The sequence below is a fragment of the Phocoena phocoena genome, chromosome 6 (genome assembly GCF_963924675.1).
Source record: "Phocoena phocoena chromosome 6, mPhoPho1.1, whole genome shotgun sequence".
NCBI lineage: Eukaryota > Metazoa > Chordata > Mammalia > Artiodactyla > Phocoenidae > Phocoena > Phocoena phocoena.
In genome coordinates, this window is record NC_089224.1 from 104600927 (window position 1) to 104614734 (window position 13808).

At 52.6% G+C, this 13808-nt stretch overlaps 1 protein-coding gene across 1 annotated transcript in view; it reads left to right on the forward strand.

Annotated features, from left to right (window-relative positions):
- Positions 1-1785: 1785 nt before the first annotated feature.
- The window catches only part of NEK6 (NIMA related kinase 6), an 85481-nt gene continuing 73458 nt past the window's right edge, over positions 1786-13808 (forward strand). Inside the window, exon 1 of the mRNA XM_065878449.1 lies at positions 1786-1895. The gene's annotated coding sequence lies outside the window, so the exon portion shown is untranslated. The remainder of the gene's footprint in view (positions 1896-13808) is intronic.

Here is a 13808-nt window from a genome sequence, read left to right on the forward strand (position 1 = left end):
CTATACACAGAGGACCTCTTCCCTCACTCCCTCATACGGCCCTCTGTTCAAATGGCACCTCATCAGAGAGGCCTTCTCCCAGCACTCTCTATGAAAAAGCACCCCTGGGGGGCTTTCCTCCCCACTCCTTGCTTTATCTTCTCCACCAAACCTATTTTCCTTGCCATGCCAGATACTTTTCTTTTCCCCCAGCTCCCACCCCCAGATTGAAGCCCCAAGAGAGTCTGGGCTGTATTTTGTTCATGACTGTAACCCAGTGCCTAGAATAGCATCTGACCCATAGAAGGTGCTGTATGTGTCGAGTGAATGAATGAATGAATGAATGAATGTTTCCTGCACAAATATAGTCAATATCACTCACCTACTAGTAAGACTGTCACACAATCTCAGGACTTCTATTACTTCCTCTTGTTTTCTGCAATGCTTATGTTTTATATTTAACTGTTCAATCTATCTGGCCTTTATTGTGAAGTATATCATGTGAGGTGAGGCTGTAATCAGATCCCCAACTAACGGCTAACCAATTTGCAAAATGATCCATTTCATCCCTGTCGCTTTGTAGAAGGGCTGGCTCCTCTGGATGGGCTGCTGCCCCGTCTGCCCCTTCTTGTATCAGCAGCACAGAACCATTACTGTTCACATCCTAAATTAAGCACACAGGCACAGGAATCAGATCATCTGTGGTCCAGTTTCTAGCTCAACCACTTACCAGCTGGGTGACTTTGGGCAAGAGAATTTGTTTCTCTAAGCTTCAGTTCTAGGCCTCATTTACCCCATCTGTAAAATGGGCACGAAAGCAGCATAAAGTCTCCTTCAAATAATGGCTGTGGGACTGAACAGCACCAGGCAGGCAGAGTGTGCAGCCGTGAGCCTGGCACACAGTGGGTGTTCAGTTGGTGTCATCATTGTCAGACATCCGAGCCAGCTGAAACATGTCCATTCACTGGGCAAACAGGCCCAGTGGGTATCCCCCTGTGCAGAGCACGGTGACCAAGCTGGCAGGCAGCCAGCGTCAGTCCCTGGTTCCTGCCCTCCTGCAGGACACAGCACAGTTTTGCATGTAGAGGAAAAGCAGCGAGTGTGGAAACAGGAACTGTCTGGGCCAGGAGCATCCCCTTTTGGGGGGTGGGGTCCCCCTAGGAAGTGAAGCAGGGAACTGAGCTGCTGCCTTTGGGCCCCCATACAGACTCTGTCTCCTTCGAGGGGGTGTTAAGCATTCATTAGCAGAGTCTTACTTCTTCCAGAAACCTCTGCACGTTGATTCTTCCTGGTCTTGGGGTGTACAGGAAGTGGGGAGCTCCAGATAAGGAGACGTTGGCCCTCCGAGGGCAGAGAGCAGTGCCTTCACCACAGCGAGATACTCTTGGAGCCTACTTCAGTGCCCGCATTCAGCAGGCGCAAAATAAGCGCTTGTTGATTAACCGATTTTAGTATCTCCAGGGTTGTGACAGGAGCAAAGTTAGGTGATGGGTATGCAAAGATGCGTGGGAGGGGTCCACGGGGTTGACTGACTGCAGACCCGAAGCGTCTAGAGCCCGAGAAGAAGGGGAGATGCTGGACCTGACTCGCTGTGTGATCTGGGCCTCAGTTTCCCCAGCTTTGAAATGGGGAGGGTCCTCGGCTAAGTGGGCTTGGGAGAGTGAGGGGATCCGGCCTCGGTGAGGGCGCCGCCCGGGCGCCCCCCAAGCTTGCGTGGCGGCAGCGCGCACGAGCGCAGGGGGCGGCGCGGCCCCGCGGCGGGGAGGGGCGGGAGCGCGCGCGCGGGCCCGCGCAGGCGGCGGCGGAACCCAGCGGACGAGCGTGCAGCTGCGGCGCCGCCAACTCGTGTGGGACCCACCGCTCCCGCCGACCGTGCGCCGGTCCTCCCTACGGCAGCCGAGCCCGCCCGCGAGCCGGTGAGTGGCCTGGGGCCGGGGCCCGACCGGATCGGGCCGGCGCGGGCCGGGGAAGGGGCGGAGGCCGGGCCGCGGGGCAGCCACCCACTCTCGGGCCGAGCGGGACGCGCGTGCCCGCGCACGCGCCCGAGGCTCCGCGGGGGACAGCGGGCGGGTGTGCATGCGGGAGGTCGGGACGCGCGTGAGCGTGCGTGTCTGAGTGTGTCCCCGGCCGTGCGTCCGAGCGTGCGTGGGCGGCGTGTCCATCTGTCCCTCCTGGTGTGTTCGCAGGAGTGCGCGCGTGCCTGTGGCCGAGTTGGTGCGTGTGCACCTCGGAGCGTCGGCGTGGTGGGGTGGTGGAGTTTGGTGTGAGTGAGTACGGGGCAAGCGGGCATGGCTCCCACTTAGCCATTTATTGAGTGTTTACTATGCGCCAGGCGCTTCATGTGGGATCTCATTTTTGTGACCGAGAATGTGTGGATTCTGGGTGTATGTGTGCGCGCGCACACGTGGGAGCGTTCACAAGTGATTTTTGTGTGTATTTATGAGCCCTTGAGGGCAAAAGTGTACATATGTGGATGTGAGTGTGTAATTTGTGTACAGGAGCATGCGAGTATGTTTGCTGTGGAGGCTGAGGGCCCCCCTTTGCGCCCACCAGGCCTACTGCGTGATGTGCCCGCCGCTGGCCCGGATGTCAGGGGAGCCCGTGGAGAGAAGCAGGCCTGGTGTGGGCACCCCGTGGGTGCTGGGTTTTCTTTGGTGAATGAGAGGCCAGAGGTCAGATCGCAGAGCCCAGCCGGGCCTGGGCAGGACCACTGGCAGGACCCTCCAAGGGGCTCCAGACTGGGCTGGGGCTGCGCTGGGCCTGGTGGAGCCTCTTGGCCTGGCACTGGAGGACCTGTATTCAGTTTTCCCAAAAACTCTTCTGTGTCCCCTGGCTTTGTTCTTGCCCCTCTCTGGCCCTGGTGAATTTTAACCCTTTCTCCAGGCCCAGGGTGGGGCTGACCCTGGGGAGACCAGGGGTCCAGGGACACTTGTCTGTGTATCTGGGGGTGTCTCTCTGCCTGCCTTACTAAGTAGATAGATATTCATCTGATTTATTTGTATCGAGCCTGGGCTCCAAGTGTGAGCCCCCAAGACGGTAACAAATTGATCACAGCAGGCTTTGGACACTGTCTTCCGACGTCTGTCCTTGATGTTTTAACTGACAGTTTTTGGTGTGCTTTATAAATGCTGAAAATCTCTGCAGTCGAAAGTCTTAATTGCTTTAAGGCAAACTTTAGAGTCTCTGGAGCTCCCTAGTTCCTCTGGATTGTCAAAATCTGGCTTGCCTTTCTGAGGGGAACATGTCGTCTTAGGAGCTCAGTGTGTGCGCAGGCGAACCTTGGAGGGACATTTTAAAAACCGTGGCGTTAATGGAAGAAGAATTTCATTGAAAGGGCTGCAGAGCCGGCTGAAAGCGCCTGTTCTCCACGCAGCAGCTTACTGAGTGAACTCTGGATGTCTTCTTTTAGCAAACAAAACCTGGAAGGAAACAAAAAAGACCCACATTCTTTTTCTTTTTTGTCCTAAAAAATGAAAAACAAAAAAACCCAAACCCACCTCTGGGTGTGCTGGAAATGCTGCCTCTCCTCCCCCAGCAAGGCCAGGCCCTCCCTCAATCCCCCACCCCCAAATAAAATATGCCTGTGGGGAGCTGTGGATGAGTCACTCCCTGGCAGAGAGCCCCACGGGCAAACATTTGGGAAGGTTCTTGCCTAACTTCCCAGAAGAAAGGCCCAGGATTTAAAATGGTCCCTGCGGTTTGTCAGCCTCTGCCGTCCCGTCTGCTTCGGAAATGACTAAAAAGTAGTTTCTACCTCCGCAAAATAAAGTCTCCGACTTAAGCAGCAGCCCAGGTTGGTCTGGGTAGAGGGCCGTTCAGGGTTCAAGAAACAGAGCTCCTGGCTTTGCCAGATGGCACTTCTGGAGGCTTCAAGCAAGGAAGGAGCAGGGGAGGGGAATTCACATTTATGGAGCACCCACTGTGTGCCGGGCACTGTTCTGGGCGCCACAATCCTCCCAAAAGTCAGGCTGTGGAGCGTGGCTTCTGGTTTTATACGCACAAGGAAATTAAGGCTCAGAGAGTTCGAGCAGTGTCCTGGGACCACAGAGAGGAGGTGGCAGCAGAATCCTATCACCTGCCTGACTTCAAGCCCATCCTCTTTCCATTGCACCAGGATTTGCCTTCTGAAGGTGCACAGACTGGGTGCTGAGTGCTTTAAACGTACATACACTTAGTTAATTTTCACTGTGAGGTAGGGGTTATTATCTCCATTTTACAGATGAGAAAAGTGAGGCTCAGCGATGAAATGTGCACAATTTTATGAAAGTTATGCACCATGGCTAATGGCCACCATTTATGGAGGGTATTCCATGTGCCAGGCACGGTACTAAAAGCTTTAATTGCCTTATTTCACTCAGTCCACTCACCAACATCATGAGATGGGAACGATCACGAGGCCCGTTTTACAGGTGAGGGCACCAGGGCACAGAGAGATTAAATCACGTGCTGAAGATCACATGATAATATACAGTTGATCTTGGATTTGAACCCAGGCTTGACTGAGCAGAGCCCATAGTCTCTCCACCGAACCTGGAAGGTCACAGCGGCTGTGTACCATGTGTCTGGCACAGTGCGAATGTTCGGGGTTGTTATCCTGATCTTAACAGAGAGGAAGATGAAGTTAAGTAACTTGGGCAGGGTCATAAACTGGCACATGGCAAAGTCAGGATCCAAACCCACATCTCTGATTCCAGAGTTGAAGTTCTTAACTTTAAACCAGGTCTGTCTGCCTTTGTCCTGCTGTGGATTAAGACACGCTGGGTTCTCTGCTGGGCTCCAGACTTCTGGGAGAGGTCTTCCTGAAGGCACTACCATCCTTCCTCGTCCACACTTGCCCCTCTGGTACAGAGGAGCCAGAGCTGTCAGATAGAAAGGGCCACAGTTCACATTTTTTCTTTCCTCTCAAAGTGCCAAAAATTGGTTTCAGAAGGGGAGTGTCAAAAACAGTTGTCAAAAAGAGAAGAATATTCCCTTCACCTTCTTGGGTCAGACCAAGCCAGGGAGGTAGAGGGTGGAGAGTGGAGGGCCCTGGTGAGTCATCCGAGATTGAATACGGGTTGGCACCTCCAGGCTTGTGTGGGGTGGAAGCAACCTAGGACACTGCCCTCAGGAAGAGCCCGGCGTCCTGACCCCTGATGACGGCGAGTTACCTCCCCGGGCCCGGACCCTCAGTTCTGAATATCTGACAACAGCATCATTTCTACGTAGGCTTCTTGTCACTTCCTTACCATTTCAGTCCCGTGCCTGTCTCTCTTCCCCGTTCATTTCCATTTACATCACGGTTTATACTACACTGTACTGGAAAGGAATGTTGTGTGTGAAGACCTGTGTGGTTTTGGGTGTGGGGTGCTCCTGCGAGCGTCCTTTGGTGTTGAAAAGATAAAGGTATTTCTCTCCCTTGCAAGTATGTTCTGCAAATTGATGAACATTTGCAAATTGCTTTGAGATGCGTTAATTTAAGGTGTAAAATAATAGATCTTGTGCGAAGGCCCAGCCGCATTTCTGGCATTGATGGATTTCTCTCCCGTCTGGCCTGTGATTTGGGGAGGTAAAAATAGTCCTTGTTTCTACATTTTTATCTCTCTCTCTCTCTCTTTTTTTTTTTTTTTTTTTTTTTTTTGCTGACATCATTCTTAGGAAACTGTTTTGCCCATGGGCCTTTCCTTGGCCATCGCCTCAGATGGTGGTCAGAACTTGGAGCTCTGGGGAAAGGGTGCTTGTGGAGTGAGGGGTTGTCTGGGTGGTCTGAGCACCCCTGGGTGTCTGTGAATTTGCTTTGAAAGGTGAAGGATGGCCACGCTTGGCCAAAGACCCTCGGTGGCTTTTGGTAGTTGCCTGTTTTCTCACTTCTGATTCTTGGGTAGTGACAAGATAGCCTTTTGGGAAAATGTTAACTTAAAGAGAAAAAAAGCAGGCCAGTGGCTTCATCCATCCCTATCTGAGATGGGTGGCATACACACTGCCCCTTCCTTTGGCCCAAACTGAAATAGACCAACGGCCTCCTCAGACAGGAGCTGACATTGGGCAAATCAGTTGGTGGTGTAATTTCCTGTGACGTTTAATTCGGGAACTTGAACTTGGAGAGTGATCTAGCGTTTTGACATCTGCCCCTCTAACAAGACTTACTTGTGTGGAAACAAACCCTCATACATAACCTCTGCCGTTGTCTCCAATTCTGGATTTTTCCACAGACAACTTCTCGGGTGGTCTGGTGGCAAAGGCCGGGTCTTCTAGCCAGGCCTTCTCGGCATCTACCAGCAGGATCACTGCACCCCAAACCCGACTCAACACTGTAGCTGGCTCTGTTTTGGGGGGTGAGGGGGGCTGAATGAGGGGCCTACAGAATTGAAAGGTGGCCAGCTGGGATCTGAAACGCATTCAGTTCCAACGGCCTTGATCCATGTGGAGCCAGTCTTTCTTTCTCTTAGACATCTGCATGATGGTGACCTCACAGAAAAGAAAAAGGGGCTTTATGTAAGAATTCCATAGAGTGTGAAGGAATTCCGACAAGGGAAGGGGGAGGGAGGCTGCCACTGAGAGCCTGCAGGGCCTGCGTCTCCCGGAGTTGTTTAACCCTCACACTTCAAAATTAGGCTGGGGGAGGGGGCAGTGCTTGATCCTAGTGAATGGAGAGCCGAGAGCTGTTTAAGGAGAATGTTCCGAGGTCCCTGAGTTGTAGTTGAGGCCACAGGGTTTAGTCCCTCAGACCTGTTCTCACAGCAAGTGGGCAGTGGAGGTGGAATTTGTACTCGACCCCTTTCCCCAAGGCCTGCCCTCTCTTGTTCCTTATTGTCCCCAAAGTCTTTGAAATTGGGGATTGTCGGGAAGAGACCTGCAAAGGGAGGGAGTTACCATACAAACCACCCTCAGCTCTGATCAGTCCAAGCTGCAGGTGAGGAATTCGGCAGGCTCGCCATCCAGAGAAGAGCTGCACGCCCATTTTACAGGACGGAAACTGAGGCCCAGAGGGGGAAGGCACTCACCCACAATCCAAATGAGTGAGGTGCGAGGCCCAGACCTGCCGCTTGTGAAAAAGTCCTTCACCTCTGGGAGGCTGTTTCCTCATCCAGAAGACAGGAGCAGTATTATGACCTCATAAAGTGCGAGGGAAGAACTAAATAAAATAATGCATACAAAATGCTCAGCACCTGGGTGCTTGGTGAGAGACTAGGAACTATTTAATTACTGAGGACACGCCCAGGGTCACAGGGCTGGGAAGGTCATCTCTTTGTCAGCAGCATTTTCAGTGCCCCTGTATCTTGAGGCCCGAAACAAGGTTAAAAGGGGGGTGTCGGGGGCCCCTCCAGGTAGGTGCCACTGAAGCACTTTTTGATGACCATGACCCTCAAAATAGAGTGGAGGAGACAATGACAATTTGGAAAGAGGCAGGATTTTTTTTTTTTAATCAATTTATTTATTTGTTTTTGGCTGCATTGGGTCTTCATTGCTGCTCGCGGGCATTCTCTAGCTGCAGCAAGCGGGAGCTACTCTTCGTTGTGGAGCACGGCCTCTAGGCGCGCGGGCTTCAGTAGTTGTGGCACACGGGCTCAGTAGTCGCGGCGCACGGGCTTAGTGGCTCCGCGGCATGTGGGATCTTTCCAGACCAGGGCTCGAACCCGTGTCCCTTTCATTGGCAGGCCAATTCTTAACCACTGCGCCACCAGGGAAGTCCCAAGAGGCAAGATTTAAATGTCAGGGTAGCCCTGGGCATCTCAGGGAAATGTTTAGAAATCAGTATTTTGCTTTCCTGTCTACCCTGCCCCCCCGCCAGCCCCACGGAAAGGAAAGTGAGCCTTATAAGTTTTTGGTGCGTCGTCTTGGAGTTGAAGGGTCTTGGGAGGCCCCGAGAGCTGTGTCAGCCACGGTGTTTTATTAAGCAAGGCAGATGTTTTGTTAATTATTTACACAGCACTGGCCCCATCAGAGGTCTGTGCTGACGGAGCGGCTGTCGCAGACCTGGGCCGGGGGCAGGCAGTTCTTGGTTGGAAGTGAGCAGGTGACCCTCTCCACCAACAGGGTCGTCACAGAGAGTCTGCACAGCGAGGGCTGAGGGAGACTGTGCGTGTTTGGCGCCCCCTAAGCTACTGGGGCTCCCTCAGGCTGGCTTGTCTTCCCCGAGGGAGAGGAGTGACCTTTGTCCCCCGGGACTGGCTGCCCTCGTGAGGTAGCTTCTGTGGGCTTTTGGCCAGCTCTTCACATCTGAGACCCCACCTTGGTGTGTGTGGTGAGGGGAGAGCATCAGCGGGCTCTGGAGATCTTTGAATCCAGCACCTCCCCAGCAGTCAGCTCAGGCTAGGGCTTCATGTGGGCCCAGCCTCTACTTCCTCATCTGGCAAGTGGGCCAGGAATGCCAGGCTCAAGGCCCTTGATTCTCGGGCACCGTTTGGGGTGATTTGCCTTAGAAACCCAAGTTTAGGATTAGAACTCTGAAAAGAAAGGGTCTGGGATCAGAGCCTTCCCTGAAAGGCCACTAAGGATGGGGGATGTCAGCTCCCCGAAGGGGGAGGGGAAGAGATAAACCTACCGTCTTCAGCCTCGGCCCTTCTCCTCCTTCCTGTTTTATATAAGGAGGTTTTGCTCAGGTGTCATTTTAAGAAAGGTTCTTATACGAAATGTTCAGAGTCTATAAATCCTTAGAGACAGAAAGGAGATTGGTGGTTATCGGGGGTGTGGGGGAGGGGAGAATGGGGAGACACTGCTTAACGGGTACAGGGTTTCCTTCTGGGATGATGGAAACGTTTTGGAACCAGGTAGAGGTTGTGGTTCCACAACATTGGGAATGTACTAAATGCCCCTTAATTTTTACTTTAAAATGGTTAATTTTATTTGGAAAAAAAATTTTTATAAGAAAAGTTTCTGGGCTTCCCTGGTGGTGCACTGGTTAGGAACCCGCCTGCCAATGCAGCAGACACACGTTCGAGCCCTGGTCCAGGAAGATCCCACATACCACGGAGCAACTAAGCCCGTGCTCCACAACTACTGAGCCCGCGCTCTAGAGCCCACGAGCCACAACTACTGAAGCCAGCGCATGTAGAGCCCGTGCTCCTCAAAGAGAGAAGCCACTGCAATGAGAAGCCTGTGCACCGCAACAAAGAGTAGCCCCCGCTCACCGCAACTAGAGAAAGCCCGCGCACAGCAAGGAAGACCCAACACAGCCAAAAATAAAAAAGAAATTAAAAAAAAAAGAAAAGTTTCTGATGCTTAAAAATAAAAGCTTAAAAGCCTCCCATTTTACAGATAGGAAGAATGAGGCCCACAGAAAGACTGTGACCAGCCTAAGGTCTCCCACGCAGGCTGTGGCTGTTCTGTGTCTGAAATCAGATCGTTCTCCCAACTTTCAGGCCAAGGCTTGGGTTCGTGGCACCTGGGCCCAGAACGTGGGTGAACAGTTCAGTGCGGAAACACAGACCATTTACTGTTGTTTGGGTTAAGTGGACTCCATTTTGTTAACCAGATATGCCCTTGCTGGCTGCTATGTGGTCATCTGTCCGCTCATTCACTCAAGAAATACGTCCTGACATTCTGAGTCAGGCATTATGCTGGGTGCTGTCACAGAGACCCTCTAATGGTCCCACCCACCACCTGTAGCTGCAGAAGTTGTGTCATGACCCCGTTGTAGGTGCTTGTGAACAGTTTGCAGCAGGCACCTTTTGGGATTCACTCTCTGGGGAAGTGGGAGGGCTTCCAGGAGGGAGGGACTCCTCAGCCTTGAGGGAGACATGAGATTTGCCAGGCAAGGTGCTGGAGGCCTGGAGGCCCGAAAAGGCTGGAGTGAAGGGCAGGTAGCCCACAGCGTGAGTGGGTAGGTGGGGCCGTGGGATGGGAAGCTGGGAGCCAGACTGCGGTCCTGTGCTGCAGGCAGACCCCAAGCAGTGCGAAGCCAGGAACTTCCTACCACTTTCTCAGCCTTTGGACCCTTCAATAGAGCCTTTGTACCAGGCACTCACCACATGTTACATTCTGTTCTAACCCTTTACATGGATTAACTCACTCCATCCTCCTGCAGTTCTGTGACACAGGTACCATTATGCCCATTTAATGGACAGAGAAACAGACATAAAGAATCCAGGCTATATGGAGCTATTCACCATAAGCCTTAGGGTTGTGAGAAACCTGTGTCCTGGGGTCCGGTCTGAAGGCTGCCCTCCGGAAGTGCCCGTTGTGTGGGCTGTCGTTGGTGGCCAGGCCAGGCCGAGGGCCTCCTAGGCAGCTGGGAGAAAAAGTATGAACCAAGGGGGCAAATAGTGGGAGAGGAGGCTGCCAAGGCCCCCCAGGATCTGTGAGCTTTGGTCTTTATTGCAAGAGCAGTGGGGCCTCTGCTACTTCTGCAGCCTTACTTTTCAGCAGTCTCCCCCTCACTCACTCCACCCCAGCCTCCTTACCTTTCCTCAAACATGCCAAGCATACTCCCACCTCAGGGCCTTTGTACTTGCTGTTCCCTGAAATCCTTTTCCTCCTAATCTTCCCATGACTTGTTCCTAGCCTTCATAGGGACACTGCAAAAGTCACTTCTCCAAAGAGACCCCACCATCCCCACTCTGTCAAAATTAATCCCACGTCCTTCACTCCCCATTCCCTGGCCCAGCTTTATTTTTCTTCAGGGCCCTTATCCATCCCTGACGTCGTGTGTTTGTTATCTGCCTCCCAGACTGGAATGTGAGCTCCATGAGGGTAAGAGTTGGTCTGTGGACCACAGCTATACCTCAGTGTCCAGTACCGTGCCTGGCACACAGGTGCTCAATTAATAGTTGTTGAATGAATGGAAAGTTTTAAGTGGGTAAGTGACAGGATCCTTGAAGAATGTTTCTATGGACTTACTGAAGCTGGTGGCAAACTCGACTGGCTGCAAGCACCCCCTCTTCATTCCTCCCAGTGGCCAGCAAAAGGCTGAGTTGTGCCCGACGGACCCTCCCCTGTGTAGAGAAGTTTTCTGAGAGAAAGACTTGTCCTTGGATTATTCCAAGTAGGAGGAACCTAAACACGGAGGTTACCTCCCAGAGTTACAGGGGTCTCCCTCCTTTGCCCCTTTTCTGCAGAGGTACCTCCTGAAGTCTGTAGAGGAGGGGCTTTGGGTAGGATTTGGTGGGTGCCATGTCTTAATGCTGCATTGTCTGTAAACCACGCTTATTTTTTAGAGGGCATATCTTTGGGGGGGTTGCTCAGGGAAGGGGAAGGGGTTAAGTCTCCCACGCCACCTCTGGGGACAGACATTTGCTAAGCAGCAAATGAACAAGAGCCCAGATTCTGCCCCAGCCCAGAAAACAGGGAATCCTGGGTTGAAAGAGGAAACGATTCCCTAGCTGGTGTGGCCTTGGTGGACCACCAGTGTGGGTGCCCAGGTGGCAGGACCACTGGGCAGCACATGGCAGACAGACAGGGAGCCCACCCCATGCATTTGGCGGGTCCAGCCAAGTCCAGCCGGATTTAGTTACACCGGGATCTCAAGCATGGACTTGGCGTGCCTGACTCAGTGCGTGTGCATTTCCTTTGTTCGTCTCCCTCAGGAATTTTAGTGGCCTTTTGTGTTTGTTTTAAATGCCAGCCTCAGCCAACCCAAGAGGAAATGAAGACTGGATTTTTTATGCAGAGGCTGGGGACAAAGGTGGGGCATGCCAGCTCTTGACGGTGACAGCATGGCATTTGGGGAACACACAAAGAAAATACTTTTACTCCAAGCTAATAACTTTAATTTGCGAATACTTTTGTGACCTCCCAGGATGTCAGATGTCGATCATCTCTAGGTTGGACACACGATGACCACTGTTTCCAAACACCCAAAACAGCAGTGGTCTGTAAAAGCATTTTAGTGACATTTGGGGACAGGAGAGGCAGTTTTGGAAGAAGCTGTTTCGTCGCTGGTGTGTGAGAAGTTCCTGGATGCTCGAATGGCTTAGGGGGTGGCATCTTTGAAACTGCATAGTACTGAAAATTCCAGGACATATGGTCACTGTGATGTGCTAATGTTAGCAATCGAGATATTTAATTACCCAGGAAAACCCCTTTGCCTACCCACTACGGGTTACTGGAGAGCCTTTGTTTCTCTGGAGGAGGGTCTTACACAGTATAATTCCGACCAGCAGACATGACCAGAGTCATTATCCCGCATTCATTTATTAGCTAATTAAGTGATTTATCTGGTCACGCGTTTATTCCTTCAATTGCCGTTCATCCAGCAACATTCACTGGATCCCACTCCGGGCCAGGCCTGGTGCTGGGCAGTGGGGATGGAATGAAACAGGGGAGCAAATGTGACTGAATCCCTGCTGGACGCCAGCCCATTGGGTGGTGCTGTGGGCTGCAGGTGAATTAACTTGTTTTCCAGTAGACGTTTAAGAGCACCTACTATGCGCAGATCTATGGCGATACAGAAAGGAAAATGACAGAGCCCAAGTGATTTGAACTGTTGCCCCGTCTTATGGGGTTTTTTTAGTCCCGGCCCTCTGCTTGCTGCGATAAACCCGGCCAGCCACCGTTCACGGGCCACACAATGACGTCCCCGGAATGAACCAGAAACAATCCAGATGCCCCAGGAACCGACGTGAGAACAAGGCATCCCCTTCACACGTTGCCTCTCAGTTCAGCGTCTTGCCACCACCCAGCATTTTGAGACAGAATGTGAGATCTCGTGGTTGGCTAAATATATAAATATTTTATGTCTCGATATTCCGAAAACGAAGCCCAAATGCGCAGAACTGCAGCACATCAGTGCTATAGATCATATGTTATAATAATCTGATGACATGTTGTTTAAATATTTATGGACTGATGTGACATGACAATGGGGGGAGAGAGCAGTCTCGGAGCAGAGCTGTGGCAGATGCTAGGAAGGAGGGAGCAGGCTCGCACGGTCCCGGGAAGTGCCACGCGATGCTCGGGTTTCTCATTGGATGTTTTGGGGCTTCACGGCAGTAAGCGCTGGCTGACGTTAGTCAAGCACTGGCCGTGTGCTGCATCCTTCACTGACGTCACCTCACTTACTCATCACAGCAACCCCTCCAGGATGGGACTCTTGTTAACCCCAAGTTACAAATGGGAAACTGAGGCCCAGGGCAGGTCTGATCTGCCCCAGAACCCACAGCTGGGCGGTGGTCCAAGATCACACCCAGGTTGGCCCAACTGTGCAGTCTGAGCTCTTAGTCAGTGTGAATTCTTCTCTATCCGTGACGAGTCATATCAGAAAAGCATGGTTGACCCCGTGCTCGGTACCAACTGGACTTTTTAAACCACAGAAAGTAAGGTGATGTTTGTAAAATGTCAAGTGGGAAATAGAAGCCACAGGAATAAATATCTACGGTGAGATCAAGCCACCTTAGCCAGGTGCCGGGCATGTGGTCGGGGCTCAGGATATGGCGGTGCTGCGCCTCCGATTTTTTTTCATTGTTGGCTTTGCAGTCATTTGGGGAGTCCGCTGCTGACTGCCCTGCATTAGTGCCCTGTGCCTGTGCCGTCCCCTCTCTCTGCCGTGCCTGCCCCGGCCGGCTGGAGACACCCCTCAGGCACGATAGCCCCTTCAGTCTCCGTCAGCCCCCGGAGGTGAGTCAGGGTGGCCCCACCTTACTGATGGAGGAGCTCCTGCCCGTCTCCCAGAGCCGACCCCCACGTCCCTGCTTTCGAGAGGCAGCCTGCACGTGCCAGCTCTTCCCACCTCGCCCCCCCTGCTGCTCTGCGGGACCGCCTGGCTATGCTACCAGCGTTCCTGCCCGTTTCCGTCAGTGCTCTGTGATCTGGTTTACCGGCACCGGAAAACCAGACCTGGCCCACAAGACAGCAATAAGTGACCAATGATAGGGGTTCAAAGAACAAGCCTGGCAGGCGGCGGGGGGGGGGGG